This window comes from Lepidochelys kempii, chromosome 1 (assembly GCF_965140285.1).
Source record: "Lepidochelys kempii isolate rLepKem1 chromosome 1, rLepKem1.hap1, whole genome shotgun sequence".
NCBI classification, from domain to species: Eukaryota; Metazoa; Chordata; order Testudines; family Cheloniidae; genus Lepidochelys; species Lepidochelys kempii.
In genome coordinates, this window is record NC_136380.1 from 66,482,344 (window position 1) to 66,494,573 (window position 12,230).

Below are 12,230 nucleotides of genomic sequence, written 5' to 3' on the forward strand. Positions count from 1 at the left end.
ATTTATGCCTCTTAAAAACAATTAGCAGAACTATATTATTGTATTTATACTTCTGATTTGGTAATGAGTTAATCTGTCCATAATTCATATTTGATACATTCTCAAGGTAAACTAGAATTAGTTTAAGAATGAATTACTGAAATATAGAAGCCCTGCATCTTTGAAAACAGAACTGATTTTAGGATTACATTAGTTGAAATGCCACAGTTGGGTCTGTTCAGGCCAATACAAGAGGTGAACTCCAAGGAGAGACTCCAAGGAGAGTCTCCAAGGAGAGAGAGAGGCTCTTTGGGGATGTAAGGTGCAAGGTAGGAAAAGAAAAAAGGGAACAAACTTTTTAGCACCATATTGAATAGATTCCTGAAATAGTCCAGGTACAAACCTTGTAGACCATCAGTTAGGGAGAGCAGCAGAAAGGGATATATAGTATGATAAGAACCAAGTAAGGGCAGCAAAAATATAATTGCAGCAGGATATTACCCTGAGAGGCCAAAAGGATGAGAGGAGAGAAAAGGATAAATCCCTCTCTCGAAATTCAGTTCAGTTTCTTTACTACAACTAATTCAATATGACTACTTTATTTAACTCTTGAGACCAAGACTAGATATGGAATGAATACATTTTCTTTTGTTTCAATCTGATCTTTTCTGACTATTCTTAATCAATTTTGTTTTTACTTAGACTGTTTGATTCTTAAATTGTCCTAAAGTGACTGTGCTATGTTCTTGAAAGGAAAAACATTTTCCCATGCATCCAAGAAGAAAATAGGACCTATTAGGGAGTACTCATCCAACATGATCCCCTAACATGTGCCACTAACATACTGTTTGCCAGTAGTAGGGCATAGGGAGAGTTGGTAGAACATGAACTGTACCAGAAATGGAGGATTCAGGTACACAACAAATTTATATCCTTAAAGAGTAATAATCTTATTCTGATTCAGAGTTTTCTTTCTGAAAACAAACCAAACAAAACAAAGTTATAATATCATAGAGATACACTGAAAATTTTAGTTGAGAAAGTCAAGTTTACAGTGTGACTATGAGTGAAGATCAAAGGAAAGATTGATGGGAAATTAGTGGCCTTTTGTTTCTTACCTATGGCAAAAGATTAAGTGCAGCCTGAAGTTTTAAAGGCATCATCCAGTTGTCACTGAAGTCAGTAGAGTCTTTCCAATGATTTCAATAATGGATGAAATGGGTCCTAAATGCATAGAGTTGAATGACTTCTATTTAATCTATATTATGCATGAATCCACATCATTAATGTACCTCACTTACAGACCTATCCAACATGCCTCTTTTTGCTTCATTTCAACAGGTCAAATAAAATTGTTTTACAATTGACTTAAACCAAAATATAAAGATATTTATTAAACAGACACTTTAGAAAGGGACTCAGAAGTCTGCACAGCATTATCCATGAATTACACAAAATATTCCAGTAAATATTTGATAAAGCAAGTTACACTAAATTCACTTCTTGGTTTGTAAAGGCACTTGATCTTTGGCCTTTTCACGAGGGAAGTTTGGCTATATGGTCTGGATAAGCAAAGTAAAAGTAAAACTTCTGATGCAAATTTCTGAAGTCAGCCTCCAAATATCTATGACCTCCCTCTTCCCATCAGGTAATCTTGAGACCCCCTATCAATCCACCAAAGACTGAGTCTTCCATGTCATTACCTTTTCCAGGAGGGAGATCCTACTTTATCGGACTCGGCGAACACAGCAACTGTAATATACAAATGTGACCTGCATCAAAATGTACCTCACTGCCATCTTAACTTCTCTCAATTTAATGTATAATTCCACGGTTTCACAGATATGGTAGGCCCATCAAAATGAGCCTAACCCCACACTTTTCACCCCAGGCACTGAAGGAGGCACATTTTGACAGGTAAGAGAAGCTCTCCCAAAATATCTCCACTCTTGTTTTCATTCTCCAGACTTGTCAAAGTGTTAGGGCTGGGGTGAAATATGGGTCAGTGGGCACATTTGAAAGTTAAAGAGTAAGTGACTTTTGGGGAGGGGTACCCTGTATTCTTCATATATAACATAGTGGCTGAATACCTGTTTTAAGTATAAAACTGAATTCAATCTTAACTATGGACCTGAGAGCAGCACTTCCACAATGTGAGTTACCAATAAAATAAAATCACAGAAAGAATGTAAGTTTGTGCTATATGCCATGGAAACTTTGGGTCGGTGACTTTAACTACTCTTCATGTTGGAAGAGTTTGTGGGGGTAGGCAGGCCATTTGTTGGTTTTAAGTTAGACCATCCTGCTTTTATTTGATGTGTCTCCTGTCTAGTACTGATGTAAAACAAAGCATGGTTTTGTCCAGTATCACGCACTAAGGATGCCATTTTGAAGAGCACACTGTTCTACACACACTATGACATGACCTTGAATGCACAGTGTGTGTGAGTTCATGCTGGCAGGGGGCTCTTAAAAATTGCATCCTCCATGCAGCATGACCACTCATACACAATGTAAGTGAGATCATGCAGTTGGGGTGGGACCACACAGATCCTGTAAGTACTAGAATGTCCAGTATTCTGAGGGTGCTTTGGTGGCCACCTTCTTTGGGGGTTGTATGTCCTTCCCCCATTGGTTATAGAATATAAGGTTAAATCTAAGGTCAGGTGTCGATAACAATGAATCCTTTCACCCTGTCTTAATCATACATGCAACTGAAGTTCTTCAAGGATTGTGGTATGGTTGTTGAGAGGACCAAGGGACACGTCAGGAAGAAATCTAGGGTTCTGGATTTGTCCATCCCTGTTGTGATGAACATGGGGAGTTCAGAAAGAGAAGAGACCATTTTCTGGACATAAACCTGATAATTGACATTTAATATCAGCTTTCCTGGGGTCTCAACTATGGAGCACAGAGCTGATGTGGACACTAATCAATAAGGTTTATTCTTTTCACTGCAATTTCAGTAGCTAGTTAGATTACTACTACTCATATTTCATTGATGCACAAGACCACTGGTTTAACTTGTGTTATTAAGAACTAGCTGAATGAGTAAGCTGGGCCTTTCTTCACCTGAATCTCTCCAGATGGGAACTTTGCTCATAATGACCACAAAACAAGTAGGTATGTGATGTTGCCTTGCTATTTACCTCTGACCTTAGATGCCAGATATGTCACGTGCCAAAATTGAGCTCATATGAGTGTGTCCATTTTATATGTGAGTCCTGCAAACACCCAACTACACTCCTGATTTCCTATATAAAGTAACTAAGGTTTTGCCCATCAAATGGTATCAAATCATTTAGGTTTATTGCCAAAAGTAATTTTTACATCTACATGAAAAAAGTGCTTATTAATTAGCTCAGGAAGGGAAAGAAGGTCTAGTTCTGCAGGCATAGGAGATTTTCATTTTTAGGTTCTAGTTAATTGAACCCACATCTCTAACTCAAGCTTGATCACTGACAACTAATGTTAACCCAACTGCCAGTTTTAGATCAGTAGCCTCACATGAGGCTCACTCATTCCATAGAATCCTAGAAATGTAGGTTTAAGGCACGACCAAGTAAATCTAGACCATCTGTGACAGGTGTTTTTACAACCTGTTCTTAAAAAAACCTCTAATGATGAAGATTCCACAAATTCCCTTGGAAAACTATTCCAGAATTAACTACCCTTTATAGTTAGAACTTTTTTCCTAATATCTAACCTAAATCTTCCTCGTGGCAGATTAAACTGACTACTTCTTGTCCTACCTTCAGTGGGCATGGAGAATAATTGATTACCTCTTTATAATAGTTCTTAACATATTAGAAGACTGTTATCAGACCCCACGCCCCCCGCAGTATGCTTTTCTCAAGACTAAACATGCCTAGTTTTTTAAAGAAATTCCTCATGCTCTCCTCTGGACTCTGTATGCAATTTATCCACACCTTTCCTAAAGTGTGGCACCCAGAACTTAACACACTACTCCAGTTGAGGCCTCACTGGTGCTGAGCAGAGCAAGACAACTACCTCCCGTGTCTTACATATAACATCTGTTAACACACCACAGAATGTCATTCACGTTTTACACTTTGTGATACATATTCAATATGTGATCCACTAAAACCTCCAGATGCTTTTCAGTAGCACTACTGCATAGCGAGCTATTCCTGATTTTGTAGCTGTACATTTGATTTTTTTTCCTGCCAAGTGAAACACTTTGTTCTTGTTCTTACTGAATTTCATCATGCTGATTTCAGACCAATTCTCCAGTTTTTCAAGGTTGTTTTGAATTCTAATCCTGTCCTCCAAAGTGCTTGCAACTCCTCCCAATTTGGTGTCATCTGCAACTGTTATAATCAAACTCTCCACTCCATTATCCAAGTCATTAACGAAAATACTGAACAGCACCAGCACCAGACCCGGGACTAACCCCTGTGGGATCCCTCGAGATCAGAGGTTCCCAGACTTGTTCTACTGCTTGTGCAGGGAAAGCCCCTGGCAGGCCGGGCCAGTTTGTTTACCTGATGCATCCACAGGTTCAGCTGATCGCGGCTCCCAGTGGCCGCGGTTCGCTGCTCCAGGCCAATGGGAGCTGCTGGAAGCGGCACTGGCTGAGGGATGTACTGGCCACCGCTTCCAGCAGCTCCCATTGGCCTGGAGCAGAGAACCATGGCTAGTGGGAGCTGAAATCGGCCAAACCTGCGGACATGGTAGATCAACAAACCAGCCCGGCCCGCTAGGAGCTTTCCCTCCACAAGTGGTGGAACAAGTTTGGGAACCACAGTGCTAGATGCACCTTTCCAGTTTGACAGTGAACTTTTGATAATTACTTGATGAAAATGGTCTTTCAACGAGTTGTGCACCCACATTATAGTAATTTCATCTAGACTGATTTTCCCTAGTTTGCTTGAGAGAATGTTATGTAGAACTGTTCCAAAAGCCTTACTAAAATCAAGATGTATCACATCTACCATTTCTTCCATATTCACTAAGTCAATAAGATAGTCAAAGAAGGAAATTAGGTTGGTTTGGCATGATTTGCTCTTGACAAATCAGTGCTGGCTATCCTTAAAATCCTGTTGTCCTCTAGGCGCCAACAAATTGATTGTTAAATAATTTAGTCAAGTAATTTTACAGGTTTCAAAGTTAGGCAGACTGTTGTATAATTCCGTGGGTCCTCTTTGTAAAGACGGATACTTTGTTTGTCCTTCTCCAATCCTCTGGGACCTCACCCATCCCACAGAAGTTCTCAAAGATAATTTGAGATGATTTCAGTTAGTTACTTGATAACTTGAATATATCTGACTCATATAAATATTCTGAATTTCCTGTTCTTTCCCTATTTCTTTCTTTCTTCCCCCTTGTTGTTAATATAAATTGTGTTAAGAATTTAATCACCATTTACTTTTTTAGTTTCAGAGTAACAGCCGTGTTAGACTGTATTCGCAAAAAGAAAAGGAGTACCTGTGGCACCTTAGAGACTAACCAATTTATTTGAGCATAAGCTTCCAATGAAATGAGCTGTAGCTCACGAAAGCTTATGCTCAAATAAATTGGTTAGTCTCTAAGGTGCCACAAGTCCTCCTTTTCTTTCTACTTTTTTAGTGAAGACTGAAGGATGTGTGTCTGCCCAAGACCCCAGTGGTGCAGTCAAAGGAAGAGCTAGCAATGGTGTTGGTAAAATGCATTTTTCCTCCCATTGAGGTTCTTCCTTGTAGAGTATCTGCACATTAAGGATAGGAAAGGGCAAAAAAACCACCCCAAAAACCTACCACCTTACCTTCTTCCTCCGGCAAACTCAGCAGGCTACCTCCCTTAGTCTCCCAGCTGCCTTTGTCTCACCAGCCACATGTACACAACTCTATACACACATCCTAATGCAATGCTTATATGTTAATGTAACTCTCAGCCAGCCTTAAATCTGTGCTGGCGTATATCTGAATTATCTAAGATAAATTCTCATGGACACATGGAAGTAAAATACACCTTCAAATAAATGATTTCAACTCTAACTTTCTGCATACAGCATACTTTCTCCAAGTACCTTAAATTTTCTGCAAATTTCCACTTACTTTACATGGAAATGATTTAATCCGCAATGAACATTTCTGGAAGTATAACATTCCACTTAACTTTGTAGCCATTCCCTGAGGCATGACAGATCCAAAAATATTGGAAGTCCCTCAAATATTCTGTCTTCTGTACTTGTGAATGTCTTTTTTAAAATTAAATTTACAGTATAGATCCTTCTTCTTTAAAGTGTGTTTTGATCTAACCTTTTAATTTGGTTCTCCTGTTACCCTTAATAGCTCCATCCATGATTTATTTCCCTTTTGAGTCCTCCTTTCTCTGTTTTCCCCCTTTTTCTGTTTTCTTCAACATGTCCTCAGTCCTCTTGAAGTCTGTGAAAAATTGCAGCACAATTCAACTTCAATATTGAACAAAATTATTTAAATTATTATATTGAACAAAATTATTTAAATAACGGCCGCTTGCATTGTACCTAGGTTCACAATCCCTGCCATAATAATAAGCACTGTGCTAAGACACCCTGGGGTCTGTAGAACTTTGAATTCAAGAAAGATATTTATCCTTCATTGAATGGTAGGGTACATCAGAGGGGAAAGTTCCATCATTTTTAATTGTGATAATTTCCTTGCCTGTATTAAATAATGTTTCATACACACTGTGGTTTTTCTTTTTCTTTTTTTATTATGTTTTTTCAATTTCTATTTATATAAGAGGAGAAAGATTCAAGGCGTGAAAGACCCCACAATCAGGAGAACAGAAACAAAGACCATTTTTTTGTAATAACTGTCAATCCATCTGGCCCTCTTGTTTTTCATGATAGAAGAGCCTTTACTGGTTTATTGTACTTCTTGTGATCTCAGAAGAAACAAACTTCATCTTATTTCTTTTCTTAATCCGTGGCAATTGAATTTCAGATAAGAAGGAGACTATCTCTTTGTGACCCACATTTAGCTAGGATAAATTTGTTTTATAAAAACATGCAAAAATCTCATTACAGTTTTTGATTTCAGAGCTGTTGCAATGTCTCTTGTGCCAATAACTGGAAAAAGTTTTCCTTTCTCCTCTCTTTCCAATCATATGCAAATAATTTGTCAGATTTATTCCCCTTTTCATAGTACATTTGTTCATTAGGCTTTAACACATTGTCTGTGTTATTCACCACAAAGCGTTTAGTTTCCCTCTGTTTAATCAAAAGTTGGAGGGTCCTAGGGTACCTGATTTTTATGTTGCTTTTTTTCATCTCATTAACTTCCTTTTCTAATTTACACTGGTACTCAAGATATACTTTCTGTGCTGCTGCTTCAGCTAGGCAAATTATTCTACCCCTCATGACTGCTTTGGCAGCTTCCCACAAAACACTCAGGCTAGTTTCTTGGTTTTTATTGATATTAATTTATTCTGAAATAGTCTTCATCTGTTGCACAAATGCTGCAGCTTTAATTAGAGAGTTGTTAAATCTCCATACTTCAGATCTTCGATAATTCAGTATACCATCCAGAGACATAGACACCAGGAAATTGTCAGGCAAAGCTGGATTTCCATTACCAGATGGTTACATGCTACAGTGTATCCTCATAAATAAATAAAAAAAAAGAATCGTGGTTCAAATGTAGTGGAACTAATATATAAAAGGTATTGTATTGCCTGTTTTGGTGTAGCTGTCAGTGTGGATCAATGAGAAACAAATCTTTGCAATACTCTTGCTCACTTCACTTTTTAATTGTTATTTACTTACAAAGGCCAAATCACATATCCTATCTCAGTTCAGAGAATAACTAAAATCTCCTTCAGCTGTTACAGCTCCTGGAAACATCTGCCATTAGGTAAAAAGGGAAGAAAACCAAGAAAGAATTTTGTCTGTTAGGATATACAGATTTGCAGCCGTAACAGGGCTATCTGCCATAATCCCTTGAATAATTCTCTTTTTAATCATCGTCTCACTGATCAAAGGGAAAGGAGCCCCCCTGCCCCCTTTTAAATGAGGAGTAGTACTAAAAGTCACAGACCTTTTGCAAAAATACGGTTTGCCAAAAGTAAACAAGAGACAAAAGAACAATCAAAGCAGATATAAACCTTATTTCATCAAAATTCATAGAGTATAGTTTTACTATTAGATGTTTTGTTTTGCCACATGCTATATTGTTACTTTTTCTGTTTTAAGGTTTCTGAATACTTAGCACATAGTATAGTCTTAATGGAGTCTCATACACTGACTAAAACAAATGAGGACAAACCGTAAGTGTTGTTGGAACAAATATAAAAATTGAACTAGGAGCCCAAATATACAATATGCACATCAAATTAACTAACAATTGGTGACTGTACAGAAGCCAAAAAAAAAAAAATGTGGACTGCACCCTCAAATGCTGTAAATTACTTGTAAGAAATCTACAAAATTATAGCTCCAAAACAATATTCTGTGAACCATAAATGCAGTAACTTAAGAGACAGTAATATGTATTACTTGCAATTGCAGTTAGGCTCATATGTGAACAGTGTACATATATCATATGTTGTTATTTTTTTAAGCTTTTACAGACACATCTAACTGCCTGTAGATAAGGGAGAGAGAGAAGTGTCAATAGGATTTTCAAAAGATGCAGTTTGCCATACACGGACCTTGTGTGTGCTGAAGGATGGGTGTGAACTAACTGGCTAGGCTGGATGTGGGAACCCATCAAGGTCTTCACTGGCTGGTTGGCCATCTATCAAATGAGTCACAAGCTGACGCATATTGATAAATACAGCAGTTTAGATTTTTCAGCAAAACATTCACAACAATGGGGAAAAATCATTTTCACTGAAATTTTCTGTGGAAATATTTGAGGTTTTGGTAAAAAATTAAAAACCAAAATATTTCAATTCTGAAAGGCAGCACCTCATGGGAGTTGTATTTGAGGTGCCTACAGCTCCCATTCCCATGTGTAAATTGGGCTCTCTGGTTAGACTACATCTCCCAGGATGCACCACAGGTTTCCCTCGTGATAAAGAGAGGGGGTGCTTTATGAAAATCACATATCTGAGGCTGATTTCAGAATCAAAATGTTTCATTTTTCTTCCAAAAGTGTTTTGATGTTGGCAGAAATATGTTCATTTTTAACATTTTTTTCTTTTCAGATGTTCAGGTTTCCAACAATTTTTTTTCACAGAAAACACTTCTAATAAAAAAACAACATTTAATTGAAAACCCAGTTTTCCACAGAAATTTTTTTGACAAATTTCTTTTGTCAGCCCTACTGATGAATATATTGTTTATTTATATGTATGACTTTTAGTTGTTCATCAATGCAGTGTTCAGCCCTCTGGTCCCATTAATTGCTTCAGGCATAGATGATCTGGTACAACTTTGTCTCATGCTCAATCAACCATGGCTCTGCCTCCTCTGAGCTACATGGTCCTTTTTAAGTGTTCTTTGGGGTAGACAGCTAGCTCTTATCATTCATATGGACGTATCTCAATGGAATTATGGGGAAGCAGGGAAGAGATAATTGGAGATTAACTCCACCAACAAAATTCTGTTATGGCAGTCTGGAGAAAGACAGGAAGGACTTGGCCAAATGTTGCTAGGAACCTGAAGAATGCCAAAGCAAAATGACCAACACCAGAACAAATAGTGGGGAACACACTGACGGGGTATATGGGGATTTAGATTATCAAGAGCTTAATGTGTGTGTGTGGGGGGGGGGGGCTTCTGATATTTTAGGGAGGGGAATTTTTTGTTCCTCCAACTTTGTAGGCAATGTTAGACATAGTTGGAAAATTAAGGGGTTTATTCCCCATAGACAAATTTGACATTTCAAAGAAAAACCAATGCTAAAACCAACTTTTTTTTTTTTTTTGGTGCTGAAAACTGTTAAAATCTGAAATAGTTTGTGTTTTGTTTCTCACAAACAAATGACAATATTCGAAGAAAGCAAATGCTTCTCATGAAATTGTTTGTTTAATCAAAAACCAAATAATGTTGCAAAAAAATGAAGGCAAAATTTTTACAAGCTCTGGACAGGATTACTCCACTGACAACCTTGAAGGAGAAGAAGTTGGGCAGCTCTGAATAATTCAACCTCAAAATATTGGATTAATTTTTCTATTCAAAGTTTGCAAAGGAGAAAAATTATCTGTCATCTATCCTCTATCTAAATATTCATTCAAAGAAGGGAAAATTATCAATATGGTGGTGATGTCTATTAAATTTAAATTTCTGAATAAACTCATCATTAGTGAAGGCTCATAAGAATTTGTATCAAAATAAAAATCAATATGAAATCATTGAATCTGCAGTCAGTATTGATAACACACATTTCAAATATTAAAATAAAATATTTTATTCCTTTGTTAAAATCCATTTTAATTAGGAAGGGTCTTAAACTGTTTTCTCTGTCTTGTTCTTTTAAAAAGAATATTTCTGGGTCAGGTTGACTACTCTGAGGAGATTTCTGTGGATGACAACAGGCTATTTTGTAATTCACAAGCTCCTCAAGGATCTTGTTCTTCCTATCAGTCCACAAGTTCTTTGTTATATATTCTCTCCACAGTTGTTTACTAGCATGGACATGATATATAATAGAATCCTGTCCGTCCAGTTCTTTCCTAATGAATTATATTCTGGCTGCTTCTGTTGCTGCCTTCATCTCTTTCAGTGCGATGGGCTTAATGGATCAAGAACTTGGGAAAGTAGGTCTTACATACAAACTCTTTTCCCAATTACTTGTAGACTCCTCTTCTAGACTTTACCATCTTCGGAGAAGAAGATGGCTTTCTGGTCACCAGCCCTCAGTCTCATAATTTTCTAGTTAACTTGAAACAATCCCTCTCCAAAACTAAAACAAAACAGAACAAAATCCTTTCAATCCAGCAAGGACTTTGAGTTAACCTGAGCATCTCATCATACATTTTATCAGTGTGCCAGACCTCACTTTCAGGCACTTTGACTGATATGGCTAATAGGTTATTTTATTTATTAACAGACCCATTCCTCTATAAAAAATCTTATAAATCTTGTTTACAACTTAAATGGAGATAAACTCTAAATGTACAAATACACAATTATAGATTAGCCTATGGAAGTTCTTAAACTGTACTGATGTAATTGTTCAAATAAACACCAGACTGTCAGGAAGAGAGAAGAGAGAGAGAGAGAGAGAGAATTGTCTACATTGTCTCCAGTTCCTCGTCAGAGATGAATTTCCAGATCAAAGGAATTTTTTCTTTTATTTTGTGACAAAAGTAAGACTGGTCTTCTACGTGTTTTTTTTTTTTTTTGGCTTGTTTTTCAAAAGCTGGGTGATGGCTGGAAGAATTTACAGTCAACTGATTTGAACGTGATGCTTTTTGTTCTACAATATCAGAACACTATTTCAGTTTTTGAACCCTATTTGCTGAAGTATACATTTAGTAAAATAGTTAAATATTGACCTTCAACATCATGTACTAAGTTAGAGGTTCAAATCATACTTGGACAAATGAAATTCACTCTCTTCTGGGGCAGAATACAACCTCTGGAGCAGTGCCACAGAATAGTTCAGACAAAAAGTGAAGAATAATTTCATACTCAATTGCTGCTTCAAGGAAAATTCAGAATATAACTACATAAACTGGAATTTGAATGGACTATATTGACAGATATATACTTAGAAAAAGTGCCATGGAGTTTTTAATTATTCCTCATGTTGTCATGAACGTAACATCTATCATACACATATATATAGTACATGACTATTTAAAGTTTCTCCTCAGAACCTGAAAATATGAGTAGCCATTTACAACCGTAAACCTCCTTAGGAATAGTCTGACTCTGACAACCACTTAAAAGATAGCAGTCTTAGATGCTGCTCACGTCTACCACCAATTTTCAATATAAACCTTATACTGTAACTTGCAAATGCGTCACAGAGGATACTGAAATTCAAGAAACAATTTGTCCTGCATATATTCTTACATATAAGTACTCTGGTTCTGCATTTACCTATTTTGTTGCTATTCATTCCTATTTTTGCTTCAGATATTACTGTTCCAAAATTGCAGAAGTGAGTGCTGACCTTAAACCAAAAAAAGTTTGTTTCCCTGGTAGCTTTTCTTCAAGAAGGAGTGAACCACTGGCCATAGGAGGCAAGCTTAAATTAGCGCATATCCTTAGGGCAAACCTCCTGTTCTCTGCACTTGCCTGAAGCCAGCACAGTTCTACTGCTTTACTTAGTGTTGAAAAATAACCCGATTTCAGTACTTACATATCTGTGGAG